We start from the raw sequence: 21,675 nt of genomic DNA on the forward strand, positions 1-21,675 counted from the left end.
GAGCGGGGCTGACGTCATCCTATTTATAGAAGGCTTATCCTGCGATGATGCAATCGAGCAACCCCGAGCTGCTCTGCCATAACAGGACAGGCTTCCCCCTCCCCTCCCCTCCCCTCCCCTCTTCCTCTCTCCCCTCCCCTCCCTCCCCTCCCTCCCTCCCTACTCCCTCTCTCTCTCTCTCCCTATCTCCTTTTTCTTCTTTCCTCACTTAGTCGTTTTTTCTCTTTACCTCCTTCTCTCCTTTCCTTCCTCCCTCGTTCTTCTTTTTAATCCCTCCATTATTATCTTTTTTCTTCCTCTTTTTTCTTTCCTCTCTTTTACATCTTCCTCCTTCTATCTATTCCTTCCTCCCTTGCATCCTACTCTCCTTTTCCATCCTTCTCTCCATCATTATTTTGCCCATTTCTCTCTTTCTCTCCTATTTTTTTTACATCTATCCCTCTTTTCCTTTTTCCTCCCCTTTTCCACTTCCCTTTTTCTCATCCCCTCTACCTCTTCTTTCCTTTCCTACCTCCCTTGTCTCCTCCTCTCCTTTTTCATCTTTATTTTCATCCCTCCATCATAAGCTTTTCTGTCTTCCTGTTTTTTCTTTCCTTTGATCCCCCTCTTTTACCTCTTCCTCCCTCTATCTTCCTTTTCTCCTTATGTTATTGTTCACTCATCCCTTCTTTCTCTTCTTCCTCCCTCTTTTCCTTCTTCCTTGTAACTGCTCATCTTTTCTTCACCTCCTTTAGCATCCATCTTTCATCCTCCCATGATCTTCTCTTTTCTTTTTTCTTACCTCTTCCTTCCCCTCTCTTTCTTTCCATCCATCTTTCACTCTATCCTTTCTTTCTCTTCTTCTCTCCCTTTTCATCCTCATCCCTCCATCATCGCCTTCACCATATTTCCTCTTTCTTCACTCTCTCCTTCATTCTGTTTTATTTATTTCCTTTCATCCCTTCTTCTACATCTTCCCTCTTTCCCTCTAACCTTTTTTCCTTCCTCCCTCTCTATTACCTCACCTTTTCCATCTCTCCATCATCATATTGCCGTTTTCTCTTCCTTCCTCTCCTTTCCTGTTCCTCCACCTTTCCCTCTTTACTTTTCTTTCTTCCTCACTCCTTTCTTCCTTACCTCCTCAACTCTCCACACCTTCCTTCTTCCATTTCCTTCCTTCTTGCGTTACATCACTCTATATTTTTTTTCTCACATCTCTTTAAATTCGTACCAACAAATAAATACATACAGATAAAGATCATATCTGCCCTCTCTTCCTCCCTCCTTCCCTCTTTCCTTCTCTCCTTTCCTCTCCATCCTCCCTCCCTGTTTTGACACGGCTGTGGATTCTCATTCCAGACCTTCCACACTAACGAGTGAATAACGCCGTTCAAGCTGAATGACACACACACACGGTTATTTATTCTGTGGTTCCATCTCACCAGCCGGGGTATAAAACTATGAGGTTATAGACTCAGAGACAAAGAGCTGGCTGGATGATGAAGGTGTGTGTGTGTGTGTGTGTCCCTTTTCTTGATATTATGATGATTTTGATTAGTAAGACACTTTTAAAAACTTTATTTAAATGTTTTCCCATAAGAAGTGAAATTATCCGGATGCTCAGCTGGTAGGTGAAACTATATTTTTTTGCATGTTTTAGTTCGACCGGTGTGATAAAAACATTTCGCAGTAGTAAAGCAGCTCTAATCTGATCCATGTGGATACGCTGCGTCTTAATTAGTCTTAATCAGTTAATCTTGTTTTCTCGCCTGCTGACACAGACAGGGGATTTCCTTCCATTTCTTCCAAAGAGCAGATGAGTGGAGCGTTTTTACCTTAAAAATACATTATTATATTATTAGTAGTGGTCGTGGTTGTGTAGATATAATGGAAATAGTATTTGAGCAGTGCTTAAAGTAGTACGAGTTGTCTTTTATGGTATTAACACACTATAGTTTTGCTGAAGTGGTGAAGTTATATTGTCTTTATGTTAGTACTCATGGGTAGAAAACCATTCAAGTGTTGTTTTGACCCAGTTTTAGTGTTATTTCTTATATTTTTATCAGGTTATTTGCTTAAACTGAAAGCTGGTGGTTGCAAATATAGTTATAATCTACTCAAGCTCTTTTTTAAACTTACACTTAAACACTGTTTGTTGTTGGTTGTTAATAACCTTTGTTTATACGGGATAGGTTGGCTCTTTTACAGCAGCGGCCCTGTGTACAGTTAAATGAAATCACAAGGAAAGTAACAAGGATGAATATGTACTTTTGAATGTCACATGCGCGTCGTTTTGTACGGCTGACAATAAATCTGTGACTATTTTAAGATAAAACGTGGGCTTGTTAGGTCAAAATAACCATATTTTTTAACCCAATCCAATAACACCGACGCAGGGTCAAAACAACCGTTGCATTCAGTTAGTTTTTGGTGCTTTATTGACCACAACTGGGTAGAATTTGAACCCAGTGATTTTTAGTGTGTAAATGAAAAATAACACCAGGGTCAAAACAAAAGATTGGTGAAGTTAACCCTGTTTGACCCACAGTCACACACGACAAGTTGAAGTAAAAGCCGTCACAAATGTATTGTTGTGCATATGACCTTTAAAAGATACACAAATTATCAAAAATCAATAACAAAGTGTGACATGTACATTTAAAAAGTGTTGAGTAGATTAAATAACATAAAAACACTAAAACTGGGTCAAAACAACCTCTTGTCTCCAGTGGCTTTCTAGGTAACATTAACCTGTATTGTGTTGGTGATACATACCGACCCAAACTGACGGCTTTAATAAAACCAGTAGTAGTAGTTTTAGTAGTATTAGTAATATTAGTTTTAAGTAATTGCAGTAATATGCAGGAGCAGTAGTCACATTATAAAAGTTCATATAAAGTAATTATCTCAAAATTCACAACACAAGAGCAAAGACAAACTTACCTCTGTCTGTTCAGCTTTATGACAAAGTATTTTTAGCTAATTCAACAGGTTTTAAAATGGTTTATTTCACTTAAGAAGTCGGGGGATTTTCTCAACACACGAAGGAACAATTAATCCTTCAGTTTCTGTTGAAACACCGTTTTACATGCAGGTATTTGAGCTCTGAACAGTAGACTCATAGTCGACTCTCTCTGTGCTGTGTGTTTTTATTTGTGAGTCGCATCAAACGTTCATTTCAATGTTTTTATGAGGGATAATGACGGGCTTTTTTTAAAAATGGAAGTACTGTTAGAGACAGTGAGGCTATTTTTCTCTTTTTGAAGTTTGTCTCCTGAGGTTTTTTCCCCATTTTCCTTCTCACCGTTCAGTTTCTCCTCGTCCTTTAGCTTGAGCTGCCACAAAAGCTGTCATTGATTTGGGATGCTAAAAGTAAAATAGTTTGGAGTTTCATCATTCCTGAGAATAGCAGCAGTTTTCAATTTGGGATAGGAAAAAAAAAAGACGTCCATGAAAACTTGTAAAAACATTCATAGACACACGAGCTGCTCTTCTCTGTGAATGAAACTGTTTACAGACACTTTTCAACTTTGCAGAGGGCTGACTCACACTCAGAAACAAAAGATTTTAGGCAGAATATCATGAGTTCGGATTATACAAATCAGATAAACATGACTAGTAGTAACACCATCAGCTGTAATGTTAGTATCGTAGTCTTCTTTATTTATTTATTATTTATTTACTTCCTTCCTTCAGCAGTCATTTCCTGCCATTTCCAGCTAAAAGGCTGTGACTGTTGTAATATAGAAACTTCCAGTTTCTTCTGCTCAGAACTAAAGAACTTCTACTTTCTCTTTTCTTCGAAACACCCTTTTCCTGACGAGCTTAGAAAAAAATTGTGAAATATCGAGATCGAGAATCGGATGTTTCAGTCTGCATGTTGGCATCCTGAACGTTCGTGGCCTTACCCGAAATGAATTGTACAACAGGAAATATGAGTGCGTGTGGTATAACTGCTGTGAGTGATCTAGAAACTTCCGCCTCTCCTGTCATTGTGTGGCAAGAGAGTAAGCGCGTGTGTGTGATTTCGTTAATCTATGGTTATACATTATCTTGAGGGAAGCCCTAAAAACACCTTCGTGTCAATTTTCCAGTCAGGAGATCCTTCACGACCTGTGTGTGCGGGTTTGTTTGTTGTATATACAAGGTGTCATGGTGAATATCAGTCAGCTGTAAAAGTCATAAAAATGGTTAATAAGCAACTGAATGGTGCTCCCCTGCTGAGATACGCAGCAGGCCTCACTTTGAAAATGACGAAATGACACGTTTTTACCTGCTGCTGATAGAACAAATTCAGGGTTTACAGATAAAATGAAATCTGGGACAATGAGGTTGAGTTATACAAACATGAAACACCTGTTCTCAGGAAAGGAAAGTGAAAAAAATGGTTCATCCCAAAGATAAGTAGAGATGTTGGAATTTAAGGTATTTGTAGCTACGTTTTATAATAAACTAGATGCCGGTTTCCGGTTTCATGGCTTACACAACCTCCCACCACACTGTACTACCGTATAAAATATGTGACATGTAAAGTATGTCAGAGCTCGCAGCCCCGGAGAGCTACTTCATGTTTTTAGTTCTGGTTTTCTTGTGGTTTTGAGTCGTGTGAAAATGCACGGCTGCCGCTGCTTTGACCTCTGCTTGTGAAGCACGTACGTGGTTGTAGGCCTATATATATTTTGTAATGTAGTAAAACCAGTATGTTGCCGGTGGCGTCAGTGTCAGCAGCGATGAGTAGAAAAGAAAGGGAAACAGCGTCAGACTGATGTATATGAATCAGTTGCGAAATGACATGATGTGCTGAAAAAAAAAAAAAGGATTCAGCGGGATATATATCATGCTTTTTGTGATTTTTATAGTTATAATGTCAAATGTTTATGTTAAACATGGTCAACATTTCAAAACTTGAGGTGAATGTATGTAAAAAAAGCTTCATTCTGCTCTGAAGGCTTCTTTTGTGGCCTATGGTTGTTCTCTGTGTTGTTCACGTCTACTTTTGAATCGGATTCAGGCTCCAACATGTACGGATGTGTGTGAGAACTTTCCATTTTGAGTAAAGAATGAGAAAAAGAAGGGAAATCATCCGGAAGTTAATCAATCAGAGCAGGATGGGCTCATTAAGAGAGGGGCCTTAAAGCGACAGGAGCTAAAACGGCCTGTTTCAGACAGAGGCTGAACTGAGAGGCTGCATAAAGAGCCAGTATAAGATTAAAAAAGGAGTTTTTTGAAGTGTAAATCACTCAGAGACGTTCCAGTAGAGCTCCAGAATATAAATATAGAGGCTGGAAATGTGCATGATAAGTCCCCTTTAAAGTCTTGTTTATGCTACGTGTGCCTGACTTTGTGCCTAGTTGGACCAGAAAGCGGTTTGCCAAATTTATGTGCACGTCCTCCTAAAATAGGTGGTGTGCTGTAAGCTTGGTGACGTAGTGACTACCACTGCTGCTGCTGCTGGTGGTGTCTGGTTTTGTTCATAGCAAGACGGACATGAAGAGGAAAGCTTTACTGGGCAAGATTATAGAAAACTGGATGCTGTGACACGCTGTACAACAATACTAAAAATATACTCAAAATGCTCAATATATACTCAAATGAGACTTTTTCATGGAATTTAGATCAGCACTGATATGACAGTTTGCAATTAGTCAATAGTGTGACTCTGCTATGAGCACATAAAGTAGGTAAAAAAAGGACAGAGCAAGCATGACAAAAGGAGGAAATGCATGTCAAAGTTCACCACATTTGAACATATATACATGAAAGCATCGCACAGGTTTATTTTTGCTTATTTTACCTCGTCGATATGAATCAGTTTCAGTCCAAAACATTGCAGTTTATAAAAAGCCGCTGTGACTGAACTCTCAGGCTGCCGTCGTGTCATGCCACGACTACCTGAGATGATTTTCATTTCACAAATGTGACAAATGGAGTCTTAGGTAATACGCCGTTAAGAGTATGACGTTTTTGCGCGACGCTGCGTCTAATTAAAGGCGACACACACACACACACACGCGCGTGTGGTGTAGTTGTATTTTTATTCTTAGATCGACAGACGAGGGAGAAGATGCTGTAGGTATAAAGGCATTAACACACCAGGCAGGAAACACATACTCTCTCTCTCTCTCTCTCTCTCTCTCTCTCTCTCCCTCAAGAGGCAGACGGTGCTGAAAAGTTTATGAGGTCAACGTGGTAATCCAGATTGATGCTGCGACGTGAAGTCATTGCTGACCCTGTTGACTATTAATACCATATGATCAGAGCGCTAACCCGTCGGCTAAATATTACATTCTCTATTTTTATGTTTGAAGGGTTTGATACGGTGCCAAAGTGCTGTACAGTATGTATTCACACCCACATAGTGCAGGGAGGAAGACTGAACTCCTGTTTGTTAGCCAAAAACTGAAAAACAGATGGTCGTATTCATTCACAATGTTCCTTTAAAGATCTAATAAGTTTCTGGATTTCTAGCCGTGACATTTACATTTCACACCTTTTTTCGTCAAGATCAAGTGTGACACTTTTTTAAATAGTGTAAATCTGTAGAATAAACACAAGTAGAGTTAAAACGCCTGAAGTAGGAGTGAAAAAGGGAAATAAAACCGGATCAGAGGTGTGTTTTAAAAAGTATTTTCAGTGTTTAATCGCTGGTGGAATGAACAGTAAGAAATAAAATAAAGTGCAGGAGGGAAAAAAAAGCTGTTATAAACAACAGATCAGCTGTTATTGATTACACAAAGTCAACAATAAATGAAAACAGTCTTGAAATGTTTTACATCATCTGTTGTTTTTCTCTCTGACTCTGTAAAAGCTGTAAAATCACATCAGGTGTGACCTTTAACCTCCAGTAACTTGTTGTGTGACTCGTTGAAAAGCGCCCTATAAATCAAATATATTGTTATTATTAGTTGTTGTTTTTTTTACTGTGACAGTCCACAAATGATATTAAAGCTAAATCAGGCAATATTTTATTTATATAACAGCATAAAACAGCGTTTTTTAAAGAAACTCGGCCCTGAGCTCCAGTCACAGTTCTGGTAAAATGAAACCTGCACTTTACAATAAATCCAAACAGTGTTGATGTGTTTTAGGTCGTCAGAATCATATCAGTCGTTGACTTTTAGCCTCATGTAAACACGGTTAATTCAAACTGATAGCGAACCACAGCAAGGTCACACCACCACCGTGCTCTCGCTTTCACCCTCCGTCGCTGACCTGCTGTCAGGTTTCAATTCCCCGGATCGTAAAGAAAAAAACACACATTTGGTTTATGAACTTTCAGCCACAGCGGCGGCGGCGTTGGGAAAGAAAACAGTGAGTTTCACTATGAGAGAACAGGAGCAGGATGTCAGGGAGTTTCTCATACTGAGAGTTGACTCCTCATAGAAAGGAAAGTGAAAAGAAAAATAAAAGTCTTTCTGTGTTGGTCGCTTTTTCACTGAGACACATCACAGAAAACCAGAATTTATATCTATATAATCTGTATAATATGAGACGTTCTGTACATTATTATTGTTTTCATGAGAGCTGATGTAACTCAACAGTTTTCTTTTTTGCATTGGAAACAAAAAATCATCTTATGTTTGCAGCTTTTTAACCTCTAGACTTTTCTAAGTGCTACATACATATATATATATATTTATTTAATACACCATCATGTTGAGGTCAAAGGGTTACGGACATGCTGTAGTGTCACGTTGACAACCAGCCGCTCTCGTTGGTGAAGTTTACAGCAGCAGTTTCCTGTTGACGCATCTCCTGAAGCTGAAATGAAAGTCAGACCTTCGTGTGTTTCTGAATGACAGATTCATACAACAGATGATCAGGTTTTAATTTGGATAATTAAAACTACTTTAGTTAAAATAAGAGAAGTATTTAAATCTTGTAGACTTCATCACACTAACTGAATATAGTTTAAAGATCCCCTCCAGGCATGTTTTCAGATGTACAAAAGATACTGTTTGGAATGATAGTTTGTGTCTAATTTGAATGAAAAAGTTTGTTAAAATCTTTAAAATTACAAGTATTCCTTCTCTCATATTGAGAAGTTCTAGATATGCACTTATTTTATCTCTTTAAAAGTTTTCCTGCTGGACACACTGTGAAGTCTATTCTCAGTGTTTGTGCTCTGAAGGTTTCTGTTTCTGGTGTAAGTGGCTCTAAAGTAGCTGTGATGTCACAAATCCTGCTCGTAGGTTCGCATCCTTCTTGAGAAACTTTCATCCTTCAGCAGAAAAATGTTCAAATAAACTCTGGAAAGCACAAAGAAGCTCAAACATCCAACTTTAAGAACAAGAAGAAGAAAAACACATCTGAGTTGGAGGAGAGTTTAAAGTTAACTCAGCACATTATTTCACTGACATGATTTTATCATCATGTTGATTTATTGTGCTCTCAGAAGTTCAAACCTGCAGTTTTCCTGAGAAGTTTGACTATGACTTAGTTTAAAAACATTTTGGTTTTTTTTTGTGTGTGTGTGTGACAGAAAGAGTGTTGCAACACTTCTGGCTTGTGTGTCAATTAATTTGAAGCATGAAAAGCTCAAAAAAAAAAAAAACGGAGATGATTTTGTAACATAAAAAGGGCGCTGAAGCGTAGCGTAACCTCCCTCCTGAAACCCAGATATCCAGATTAAGAACAAAGGATTTGTTGTTTTGTTGCTGTTGGAGAAAGTGACCTTTTCTGTTTCCTGTACGGCGAAATGACACTGCAGCTCTGTGTTGTAGCAGCAGCAGGAGGAGGAGGAGGAGGAGGGAGGCTTCCCATCCTCTCGCTGTCTCTTCTTCCCGGTTGCCCCACTAGTTGCCCGGTAAATCCACCGGCTGGATGAGAGGCATTATTTCCCGGAAAGGAAGAGGGTGACGTAATCTGCTCCTGCTGAGAATAAAAGATGATAAAGAGGAGGAGGAGGAGGAGGAGGAGGAGGAGGAGGACAGAGGAGCTATTGTTTACGGCTCTGCTACTGTAGAAAAAATGTAAAATAAAAATCCCAGTATGAGGAACCAAAATTCATCCTTATTTTTTATGTTGTTGTTAATTAGCTGCAACATAACAAAAATACAATTAATTAATTTTTGATGAATTAATTGGAACATGATATTTTTTCCTCTAAGTCTTATTATCTAACATGCATGTAATAGGCTGTTTATGTAAATCATTCATATTCACGTATACAAATAATATTCATAATTAAATTGAGGCTTCTGCTGCAACTATGACAGCTGAGAATAATTAGTCATTGTAATTACATTTTATTATTCTATAAATAGTCCAGTCTGCAGCAGGAAAACAATAAACAATCAAAACAATAACACATGGTTATTATTTTATGCCACTTTTATTTTTTAAATTTTATTTCAAATGTAATTTAATTACATTTTTAAATAATACACTTGTGCAATTTTAAGAATATATATTTTTTTACATTTATATATTTTTAAATCAATGTTATTCTCCTTCTTCTTCTTCTTCATTCCGTCCTGGTCCAGATTGCGTCACCCTTTCCGGGAAACGGCGGCTCTTCCTCCTCCTCCTCCTCCTCCTCTTCTTGCTCTTCTTCTTTTCTATCACGGGGGATCCGGGAAATCCCGCTGCCCCTCCCCTCTTCCTCCTCCCTCTTCTTCCTCCTCTTCCTCGCTCACGCCACTGATGAGAAGCGGGGCGGAGTTTGGATGGATGGATGGATGGATGGATAGATGGATGGATGGATGGATGGATAGATGGATGGATGGATGGATGGATAGATGGATGGATAATGCAGCTTACTGTACGTGTTAATGTGGTAAACGAGCTTTAAATGTTACGGCAGCCGGTCGGGATCATTTGCACTTTCGATCTGAGTGAATCACCGCATTCTGGTAAATCTGCGTGATGCTGAAACGAGATGATGACTGACCGTAACAGCAGCTTTACCATAAGCAGGCTTATCGTTTTTAGCACTTCCAGTTTTGCCTTTTGAATAATTTAAAAAATACACAAAAATACATCAAAACGACGAGGACTGTGGTTCAGTGGTTAGCGAGGTCGCCTCACAGCAGCAGGTTTCCGGGTTCGAACCCACCGACCGGCTGAGACCCTGCTGTGTGTTTGTATTGCATCACTGTGCAGATTAAACTAAATGGTGTTAATGTGAGAGAGAATAATAATTGTCTATATGTCAGACCTGTGATTGGCTGTTGAAATGTCCAGGTTGCTCCACCTCTAGAAGATAACAGGTAAAGAAAACGGTTGGATGAAAAAAAAAAGGATATCGAGAACAAACTAATATTAACAAAATATATATAAATATAATAAAATCACAGTGAAGGTGATATTGGTCTGTATTCCTGTATTGACTCGTGTGCAACAGTAATGAAACACTTATCACTATGAGTTAAATAAATAAAACATGAATAGGTGGGGAAAAGCAGTTAAATGGTCTTTTAAGCATCTTTTTTTTTTTTTAACATTTTATAGAAGATCAGTTTATTGCCAGGTGGGAAAAGTTATTCTATAATTTGGTACCTTTAAATCTTATTAAAAGAGAAATCTAAGAGGAAAAAGATCTAAAGATTTGCTTCATAATAAGTGTTGAACTGCTCACTTGAATGTGTCTTATAAATAAAAAACACATATTTTGAGAATTATTAACGTCATAAATAGTAAGAATCTGGAGGATGTGTGACTCTGATCGGGTTGCAGATGTTTCTGCAGAACCAGCATTTTGTGGAGAGAAGTAGGAAAAAGTACTCAAACTATAATCCAGAATGAGAGATGAGGATAAATTAGACTGTAATAAAGATTAAAGAGACAGTTTCATCCACTTCTGCCTCCAGAAAAGACGTTTCACTGCAGCTGCTGCTGTTTTACTGTCAGAGAACAAAACACATCGTTTTATAGACGACTGCAATTATGTTGTTGTAAAAAGAAACAACCTTTAAGGATAAATCACCACCAATACTGCAAAAACCCAGAATAATGTAACTGTATTCTAGGTAGACTATTGGTTAATTAATCAGCATATTAAATTATTCTGGTGGCCTGATATCAAAAGCTATTATGGCTCTTTGTTTCCTGAACACATCATCAATATTTGTCAGAAAATCATTATTTTTATCTTTTAATTGAAACAAACCTTCATAAAAGCTGCAGCAGGTTTATATTTTTAATTTACAGTAAATGCTGAAAGTTAAAATGAATTTATTTGTCAATTAATATAAAATTAATCTTCAACAACTTCGATCATGAATGTTTTATATAATCAATAAATTAAATCTTTTTTTATGAAAATTACACAAAAAAAAAACCCTCACAAGCTCCATTTAGTAGCAGTTCTAGAGCTTTCTACCGGATCACATGATGTTCCTGCAGCAGTAGTTGCTGCTCGGTTGTTATAAGATTATAGATGTTCAAATTTCCATCTTTCTGAGCATTTTTAAGTAAGAACTTCTCGTCTATGATGGATTACAGGTTTTTAAAACTCTTCACACACTCACAGTGACCTCATCTTCCAAACTTCATGGACTCGACCAAACCTGCAATTCTGCAATTAACACAAACTGTTAAATTTACATCCAAAAACCAAAATATAACACAAAATGACTGCTGCTGCAATCTGATGCAGAAAAACAATACAAACATAAACTCCTTATTGGAACACTGAGCAGCTAATTTACTGTAAAAATTCACATCAAAAGTTCAGTCTGGACTTTGTAAAAAGCAGTTCAATTAATTCAACTTTTATTTTTGGATCAAAACAAGCAGTTTAAAGATGTAAAGTCACCTGAACTCCTGCATCTTTACATCAAACATCATGATGGAAACAAGTCATGTGATTTAACCTCCTTCCTTCTCATTACATCAGTCGAGACGTTGTTATACAACCAGCTCACTTCTGATAAAGTCTCAGGTTTTTATACCGGTTGTTGTTTTTGCTCTGTTAATGTTTTATCGTATCATAATTTTTTATATCATGTTTTTATGACCTTATTGTTGTTTCAGCCGTCTTACTGTCTGGTTTGTGTGTGTGTGTTGTTTTAAATCTTGGCTACAGGACAATAAAGATGAACTTTACATGTAAAACAGCTCATATGTATAATTTAGCCTCATAAACTTAAATCCTACTAATTAACTAATTATCTTGGATTTCTCCCTAATTTAATTTTATTGACATTTCTCCAAATATTCCCTAAAATCTTAATAAGCTTCAAAATGTGTCCAGAATTTAAAATAAAGTTCATGTTTGTCCAGAAAATATAATTTTTAAAGATTGAATCTTGCAGATTTTAAGATATTAATCTCATAGATACTCAAACTTCCCTTAAATTTAAGTTATTTTTTTAGTTTTTGAAAAAAAATATACTCTATATGATAATAACATCTATAATACACAAGTATTTATGTTTGTACCAACAAAATGATGCTCAAGATGCATCTCAGAAAGAAATCAGGCTGACATAAGTGACACTTTTCTAACATGACCTCATAAAGCTGAAACCACCTGCGGCTCCGAAAAGAAGTTTAATCAGTTAAATGATGGATTGTTCTAAAGAAAGTAACAAATGTCATTTAATTTGTTTTTTTAAAGGACTTTCTATGGATCGGCTTCGACTGCGACAAACAGACTAGCGGAGATAAAAGATCAGGCTGATGTGAAAGTCGACTGATGTGGTTGTGATTCACTGTAATTACATCAGCTGAACGCGCAGCAGCACAGAGTGATGATTCAGTCCTTAAAACGGGCTGAAGGTTATAAAAGTCAGCAGAATCATGTGACACGATATGAAAACAGGATCCTTCTAACGTGTTCAATGTGAGCTCTGTGCTGAATTTAAATGCTGTTTTCTCCTCTGTTGTTGTGCCGTATTAACTCTAATACAGTGATGCTATAATTCGCATAATGTGTTTGATCTTTGTGATGAATTTTCTTTGTTTCTTTCTCTCTTGAAAAACAACATTTGCTGCCTCAAGGCTTTTCATGCAGTAAATAAACTCCAGCTGCGAATAAAAAAAAACACACAAGCTTGATTTTACTGTCGATGAGCCAAAACCAGGAGGGGTGGGGGGGCGGTTGTGGTTGCGTAGGTGTCATTTCTTTCTTTTCTTTTTTTAAAAGCTGCTGTTGGGTTGAACAGTGTGAATGAAGTGGACTGGGTCAAAGACACAGGCTGTGATCTTTAATAAAGGAACCACATTGTGTGCAGATTGTGTGCTGAAGGTCATAGAGGACAAAAAAAAAAGAAACAACAGGATGATTCAGTGTTTTTTAACTTTGCACCAGTTTGTTTGAGTTTCCAAACTACCTGAACGGGTCACAATGAGGCTATTTAATTTTTACAGCTCAGTACACTTTGGGTTAACGCCAGCTGATACCAACCAGTTTCATGAGTAATAATCAAGTCATGGTGTAACAGACAAACAAGCAACACAGCAGGTCAACACTTAACAGTCCCCTAACATTCAGTTTTCTCTCCCCTTAAGTAGTTTTTAAGTTGATAAAAGGCTCTTCTTCCTCACTTTCTAGCAGGATATATAAGAAGCTATATAATGTTTCACCGTTTCACCAGATGCATCATCGTATATACACGTTTTTATATCATTAGAAACTCCATTAGGATCTCCCCTAGCACAAATTTGGCTGCGTAGTGTGAGTTTGTAATGACATCCGCAGGTCAGAGAGGTTTAAAAGGTTAAATCTAGTTTCTTAACTTGTAGTTTAGTGAAGGATCTCAGTGTTTTTATGTGTTTTAGCCCCTAATTGTCTCCCATTCTCAAAGCAAGTGTAAAGAGTCCTTCAGTTCAGATCTTTATTGTCCCACAAGAGGAAAATGCTGCACTTAGAACTTGCTTTAATTATATAATTCTTGATTATTGTTATGAAGTAAAGCTGTAAGTCTCACTGACACGTAACTCTGACAAATATTATTGAACACTGACAAGTTTCAAGTAGCTGCTATTTGATGTCGACACAAAACAGACTGGACACATGTTATTATTCAAAGCAGAGACTTTTTATATCTTAAAACATGTGTGGAGGAGCATCTTTAAGAATTTCTAACAAGATGATTGAACTTTTTTTTTGTGGTATAAACATTATTCAAAGCAGAGAAGCTTTATATGTTTCAAAACATGTCTGGAGGGGATTTTTTCAGAGAGGTAAAACTTGAGTGTGCTCCTTTGAATAATACCGCAGTAATAGCAATAATTAGCTTGTTTTGGAAACTAGTCAAAGTAAAAAAAAAAATACGATGACTAATCCTTTCTGTCCTCCTACGTTGCATATCTCTTTTTCTCTCTCCTTCCCTAGAATATTATTTCCTTCTTCCGTCAGTTGTCCCTTCCTTTACCGTTCCTCATTTGCGTTAACCTCAGCCCTGCAGGTGTTATTATCATGAGGCCACGTTTGGGTGACTAAACCAGGTGTGTGTGTGTGTGTGTGTGTGACAGAGTTCAGTGTGCTTGGTGAAGTCATGTGGGATGGAGGTGATCAGATCAAAGGTCAGGCTGTGGTGTTGTGGTCAATCTTATCATAGGTTCCTAATTAAGGAACCGCAGTGTGTCAGTTGACCCATCCTACACATTATGTATAAATAACTGGTGGTGAGTCAACACATTGTATTCAGGATTTCAGATTCACTGTTTTTTGGGGGTTTTTTATTAAAAAACCCCCGTGAGATCTGTCCCAGTATTCATTTTGTTCATTATTCCCACTGCTATTTTCTTTATTTTTCTTTTTGTCAACAAATCTCATGCGCAGAGCCAAATCAATAATGAATTAATCTACTAACAAGTATTGTGTGTGTATCTAAAGCTTGATATATCTTATTCCTCTGTGCTGTCGACCTCCATTGTTGCCCAAAACTATTCAAACCACATCAATGAGCCACGCCGCTGCACTGAGCGACATGAAGATTACAGTGACAGTAGTTTTTTATGAAAACAGCTCAGAACACTAATAACGGCAATCACATTTTCATTCTCCGGAGAGTAGTTCCATGTACGGCAGATGGCACTCAGCATGGGCAACGGTGTCTGAACTTCAGTATAAAGTCAAGAGGTTGTGATATGTAACCAAGCGACAGCAACCACGGCTTGAAATTGAAGCCAAAGCGGAAGTCCCTTAAAGCGCAATAACACTGATGGATGCCAGATGCTAGCTCCAAAAAATCCCTGGCTCCAACTGACTCCCATTCAAAAAACGTCAACTTTTCTCGAGAAATACTAAGTCAATGTTTTAAAAGAGTCATTCTGGTCCCAACCTCTAAATTCAGGCCCTCTGATAAATGTGCTGTTGGTCATTTTGGAAAGTATTGCTCTGTTAATAAGAGTTGAAGACTTATAGTAGCTTTGATGTCTGCTGTGTGGTCGTTGATTGACAGCTGTGATTGACAGTTGGCTCACCTGCTGCTCTCTCTGACTTCAGGACTCACACTGAGTCGGACTATTGTTGCAATATTTCACTAAGTTTAATGTTGCTTGATTACAATACCTGCCCTGTTAGCACAATTCAGCTAAAACAGCTAACACTACCCTGAGTGTGCAGTACTCAGTGTTTCCAATAAGCTAGCATTAGCTTGGTCTGAGGTAGCCGGGTGTGTTTTTCCAGAGCGTGAAAGGAAACAATTTGCACTTCTTATCTGGAAGATCCTAGCTCCAAACGGAAAAGATGGCGCCGACTATAATCTGCAACTGTGGGCTTCAAATGGGTGACTTTGCCACGTCCATCTTCATATAGAGTCTATTATGTAGCACAACAAGCTAGCAAAGAGCTATAAATAGAACCACGTTTCCGCACATGCTCAGTTGTGTGTGCCGTATACAGAACTAATCTCCGGAGACTGAAATGTGATCACTATTTTAAGTCTTTGGAGCCGTTTCTGAACAAACTAACATGACCAAACTCTTCATAATGAAGGAACAAGTCACCCAGCGGCTCATTGATGGTGTTTTTTAATAGTTGTGGGACATCAACAGAGATCTACGGCACAGAGGAATAAGTGTCAGAGTCACATTTTGCCTCACTTAGGCATGAAAAGTACCACGTTAGGAGTGAAAATAATGATGTTTTATGCTGTGACAACTCTGTGGTTAAGATCTGTTTAGGCACAAAAACCACTTGGTTAGGGTTAGGGAAAGATCATGGTTTGGATTAAAATAATCACTTTAAATGTGCTTAAAAATGTGGTTTATACTTCCTGAAGAGACACAAATACAAATCAAAGTTACACAACCTTCATCATGATGGAAACCAGGTTATGGTTTTTATAAAAAAAAAGGAACAGAGGAAGGGACACATGTTGCAGAGCACGTTATTAACTGTGCAGCTCTTTCACAATCAGTTGACGACAGAGACATAAAATACAAAGTAAAGTTACGCAACCGTCATCATCACGGTAATAATAAACACCACATTATGCTTTTACTGACTCCCAGGTGGACACATGACACTTGCAGTTGAAACAGGAAGTGAACAGTCGTCTCCTGCTGCTGGGTCCACTTGCCATCTTGGCCTCTATCTAGATATCAAACCAGTGTATCACATGCTTTTGCTTGATACTGGGCTGCAGGCTTTGGACACACACACACACACAATACTTGTAAGCAGATCAATTCGTTGTTGGTTTGGCTCTGCATGTGAGACTTGTTGACAGCCGCCAGCCATATCCTTTAACTTCCCTGTCAAAAATGTGTCCTTGTGTATTTTGTTTTTCTCTCTCTTTTGTCTTATAGGGGAATTATACAAAACCAAAGTTCTCTGTTAGTGATGATGCTGCTGCAGCCTGAATATGAACAAGTTCTCTTTGTTATAGTTTGACTCATATTCTGCTGCAGTGACCCAGTTTCCCCTCAGGGTTCATTAAACTTTCATTAAACTTTCATCTCTCACACCTCCAATGTACTGTAGCTGCTTTCTAAGTACAGCACAGAACCCACGTTGATTGTGCGGTGTACTTCAGAACAACATAAAACTCCAAATAGGAAGTTCATTGTGTTCATATGTAATTTCAAAAAAAAAAAAAAAAAGGAAACAAATGAATCCCCCCCTTCCTGCTATCGAGCTGCGGAGGCTTTTGTGGAAATCAGGCTTCAACCGCCCCCGAGGCTGAAAACTTCTCGTTTGACTTGTTTGACCTACTTCTGCATGACAGAAGTTAAATTTACAGTAGATATTAGTCACAGCTTTCGCATGAATTCACCGCGGAGGTTTCTCTGTTATCGTTTTACACAACCTCTCACGGCTACAGATGATTCTTTGTACCATTTGTTTCCTTTTTTTGAGAGTCAGGAATATATTTTTTTTTACAACTTGTTAACAGTGAAATTTGTTTGAGAGTTTGACCATGTGGGGAGGAAGAAGTCCTTTAGTTTTAATGCAGATCCTGGAACTTTTTTTATTTATTTATTGTGTATTTTGATGCATATCTGGATCAAACATTTGTCACTAAAATAACAGATTTGGAGGCATTATCAGTTTTCATACTTTGATTCTAATTTTGTTTTATTCTTTAAAACTTTTTTCAAAAATCTGACATCTGCAGTAAAGACGATTTCAACCAAGTTTCAAGCATTTTCTCTAAATGAATGTCTGTATTTTGACATGAGAAATGACACAAACAGGTTGATTTTTCCCCCGTTTTGTAACAAAGTGTGAAAAATTCCTCCCCAGTTTTTGTGAACTCTTACTCAGTTCTTCTGCTCTGTCTCTTATTTGCTGCAGCGTCCCATTTTCCCTGCAGGGATGATTAAAGTTTCATGATATCTTCCATAGAAAGAGCAGGAGGTCTGTATATGTTTTCTGCACTTCAGATTGTTTTATTTAGTGTGTATTTGTGGCTAAATGATCATGTTTTAATGTATTTATCCATGACTGAAGGAAGCTGACTGATTTCCCAACAGGAGAGAGAACATCACAGTTACACATTTACACGTATGCTTGTGCAACACGGTAAAATCATGTTTTGCAGTTCAAACGGTCCTCGTAGAGGTGTGTGTGTGTGTGTGCACGTGTGTGTGTGTGTGTGTTTCGGCAGAAGCAGAGGCAGGAAGCAGCATCACATGGGCATACTGCTGGGTTTTAAAGTTGCTTGTGGTTTTGTTTTTAAAGTCGAGCTCATCTTTTTTGTGCGGATGTGAAGTTTGTGGTTGTTACATCAGCAAATTTAGGAAATTACATCACACGGGGTTCAAATAATGTTTCATGCAAGTTATCTTTTAGTGGTGTTTTTGAAAAGTTTTCTCATAAAAAAAAAAAACTTCACAGTAATTATATAATATTATAATTTCCTGGAAGAAACAAAGAATCACACACACACACACACACACACACACACACACACACACACCGTCGCGCTTCCATCACTTCAGAGGACATTGCATTGACTTACATTCATTTCCTGGAGACTTATCCTCACCGTAACCATGACAACCACATGCCTAACCCTGACCCTTACCCTAACCTTAACATAACCCTAAACTAACCTTCACTTTAAGTCTTCACACCAAAATTAATGATTTTACATTAAGGGGACTTGCTTTTTGTCCCTATAAGGGAGGCGAGTCCCCACAACGTGAGGAATACCTGGAACACACACACACACACAGGTTTACTTAAGTCACTTTTTGGGTATTTACATACACTTACAGTCATTTCCTGGTGACTGTAACCACCCAAAAATCGGAATTTTACCAACTGGGGACACTGCTTTTGCCCCTGATTGCACAAACCATCCCCAGTCAACTGGTTTTAAGTCTGACATGTGCCCCTGAAAGTGACTCAAGTCATACCACCCCCCCCCCCCCCCACACACACACACACACACACACACACACACACAGGTGCACACTGATACAGCCTGCGGGGAGGGAAACAGTGTCTGTTCTCATCATTGTGTCACTGATGAGAATCAGATGCCAGATCATTTTTACCGTTAATGTTCTTTTGCCATCGTAAAACCTGGTATGAAGCAACAGAGGGAAGAACACATGTTTCAGAGCACGTTATCGACCGTGCAGCTCTTTCACAATCTGTTGACAGCAAGAGACGCAAAATACAAATTTAATTTAATTCAATCTAGACGCTGAGATGTGAGACGTTTTTGTCAGAGAGTAAATTATGTGATGAATAGAGAAAGAAACAGAATTATTTGATGAAGTTAATTTGTTTGTAAAGGTTTGACTTTTTGACTTTTCATAATCAATTATCAGCTGAAATGATCACGTGGGGTCATTTTGACAGCAGGAGCCTCCTGATTTCTGCTGCTCTTACTGTATGTCAGCGTTTTGGATGCACGAGTGTATTGTAACTTAACAAATATACAAAAACTGATAAAAACATTTCCAACTGCTGCGGCCTTTAACTCATACATGGAGGACAAATATGTCACCACATGATGAAAGCTGGAATGCAAATCAATAAGTAACAAAAAATAACAAAAGCTACAATTATATTAAATTTGTGTATCAATAAAGGGAATAAAATATACCTGTTTTCATCAGTTATTAAGATTTTTACAACTGTAACAGAGGTTTGTTTTGTTTTATAGGATATTTAAAACATATTGCCCAAAAAACAGGTGATTTTGAGAGTTTTTGAGATTTCAGCTCCTTCGTTGTGTCGACCCAGAAACAGAAACTTAAGGCCACATAAACATTGTGAGTTTCTATGTTGCATGTTTGAGAATTTTTTTTGCCACCCACCTATGTGACTGTGCATGTTTTCAGATCAGATAGATAAACGCCCACTCTTTGAATCTTTGTAACCGAAGCGAAACATTAACAACAGCGGCAGAGTAAATATATTTAGTCGGTGACGCCGTCGGTGACGTCGTGGTTTTTTGGGACTCTAAACTGGGCCGGTCGACCTCACAGCATGGGAACGCAGCTCCTACTGATGACACGGTGCCAGAGCTGCCTGTTCTACATTCCTCCTCCGTTTCCTCACCACTTCCTTTTTCTTCCATCCCTTCATTAGCCATTCCTCACTTCCACCTCCTTCATTCTTCACATTCCTCCCTTCATTCTTTCTCGTACATTCTTTTCCTAACTTCCTCTCCTCTTTCCTTCCATCCCTTCATTCCTCCATTTCCTTTTTTTTTTTTTTTTTAAATCTCTCTTCTATCTCTCCGTCTCTCCTCCTTCTTCCTCCTTTCCTCCTCGGCGCCCCTCCTTCTTTTACAGTACTCTACCAACATACTCCAGCTGCTCCGGTCATAGTTATTTATAATGTCTTAGCTGCTTCAGTTAAAGGTGCATTCCATCATTTTTTCCCCTCTCTGTGTTGTGTACTTCTGTGGAAAGGAAATTCTGTTTTTCAAAATAATATGCATGAAAAATAAAAAAGTATTTATGTAGTTTACAAGTTCTTCAGTAACAGTTTGAAATTAGATTTATTCAATTTAATAAATTCTGTCAAACTTTCCCTTATTTTATCATTTTTATTTCTTTTATTTTTATTTTGTTTTGTAACCCGTCAAGTTTACATTTCAACCTTTAGACAGAGAAAAAAAACTGAAATTTTAACATGTAGAATCGTACGACAGCTGTGTTAACTACATCTGCTGAAGAAGATCATGTTATATGATGAAAAGGTCCAGAAAAGCTGTGGTCATTTATTTTATTTTTGCTTCTCATTGTCCTTTAAAAGTTGCTTTATGCTTATTTTAAGATGTTTGAACTGTTTTTGTGTTTCAAGGTGCTTTATAAGAAAGCTTTAGATAATAAAAATAATAATCCTCTCCAACATAATGTAAATAAACTGAATGAAGAAGAGAAAACTCATAACATATAACATAATTATTGGCTTGGAAAAAAATATAAAATCCAAGGAAATGTGTCTCTTTCCTGCAGGTGCGTCAGGAGTGACTCTCCTGTTCATTTCCTCCTACGATGAGACAAAATTCGCAGGAGCAACAATTAAACTCTTGGTTTCAATGGAAAAGATCGGGCGTTCCCGTCTCAAACCTTTTCCACGACGAAGTGGAAGTTCCCTCCGAGTTTGCTCCGACAAGCTGAGAAAGAAACCAAACAGGTTTGAAATCCTGGAATTCTTTGCAGGCATCTCGTTTCACTTTGTTTGTTTTTGAAGCAGTTGAGATGTCGGCGATACAACAGGTGATTATGTATGTATGTTTATCATTATGTCAGCAAAGGTGTGGACATGAGTCACAAGTTAAACCATGACATAATTATTTTCATATTTTCAACCAACTGTCAGACTCTGAGGAGGCTTTTACTTTTCTGCTCATTGAACAGCTGGTTTTGATGAAACCAGAGGTGGAGATGGGGGGGGGGGGGCTGACGGCCGCGGCGGAGAACGGAGCAGTTTGACATTAACGACACAATTTGCAGACATATGTTGTGGTAAAATTTGATCAGTTTAAATGTAATAACACCCTCAGTCAGCTGTTTGAGGTGGAAACAGGAAATGGAAAAAAAAATCTGAAGAGTAAGGTCACATGTTTCCATTCAACAGAGTTTCCTCAGACTCAGCCCTGAAAAAGGAGGTCATGTTTCTGGTTTGGGTAATAAATTAATATTGATCGGAGTGATACATGACACAGTGAGACACAGTCTGTAGTCTGGTAGTGTGATAATGTGCTAAAAATCATAATGAAACACGTTAGATTAAAGTGATTTTTCTGTTATTTTACACTATTATGACGTCAGATGTTAAGCTCCAAAAATTGTATGTAAGTAAATGTACATATGTATGTATATAAATAC

This window comes from Thunnus thynnus, chromosome 18 (assembly GCF_963924715.1).
Source record: "Thunnus thynnus chromosome 18, fThuThy2.1, whole genome shotgun sequence".
Classification (NCBI taxonomy): Eukaryota; Metazoa; Chordata; class Actinopteri; order Scombriformes; family Scombridae; genus Thunnus; species Thunnus thynnus.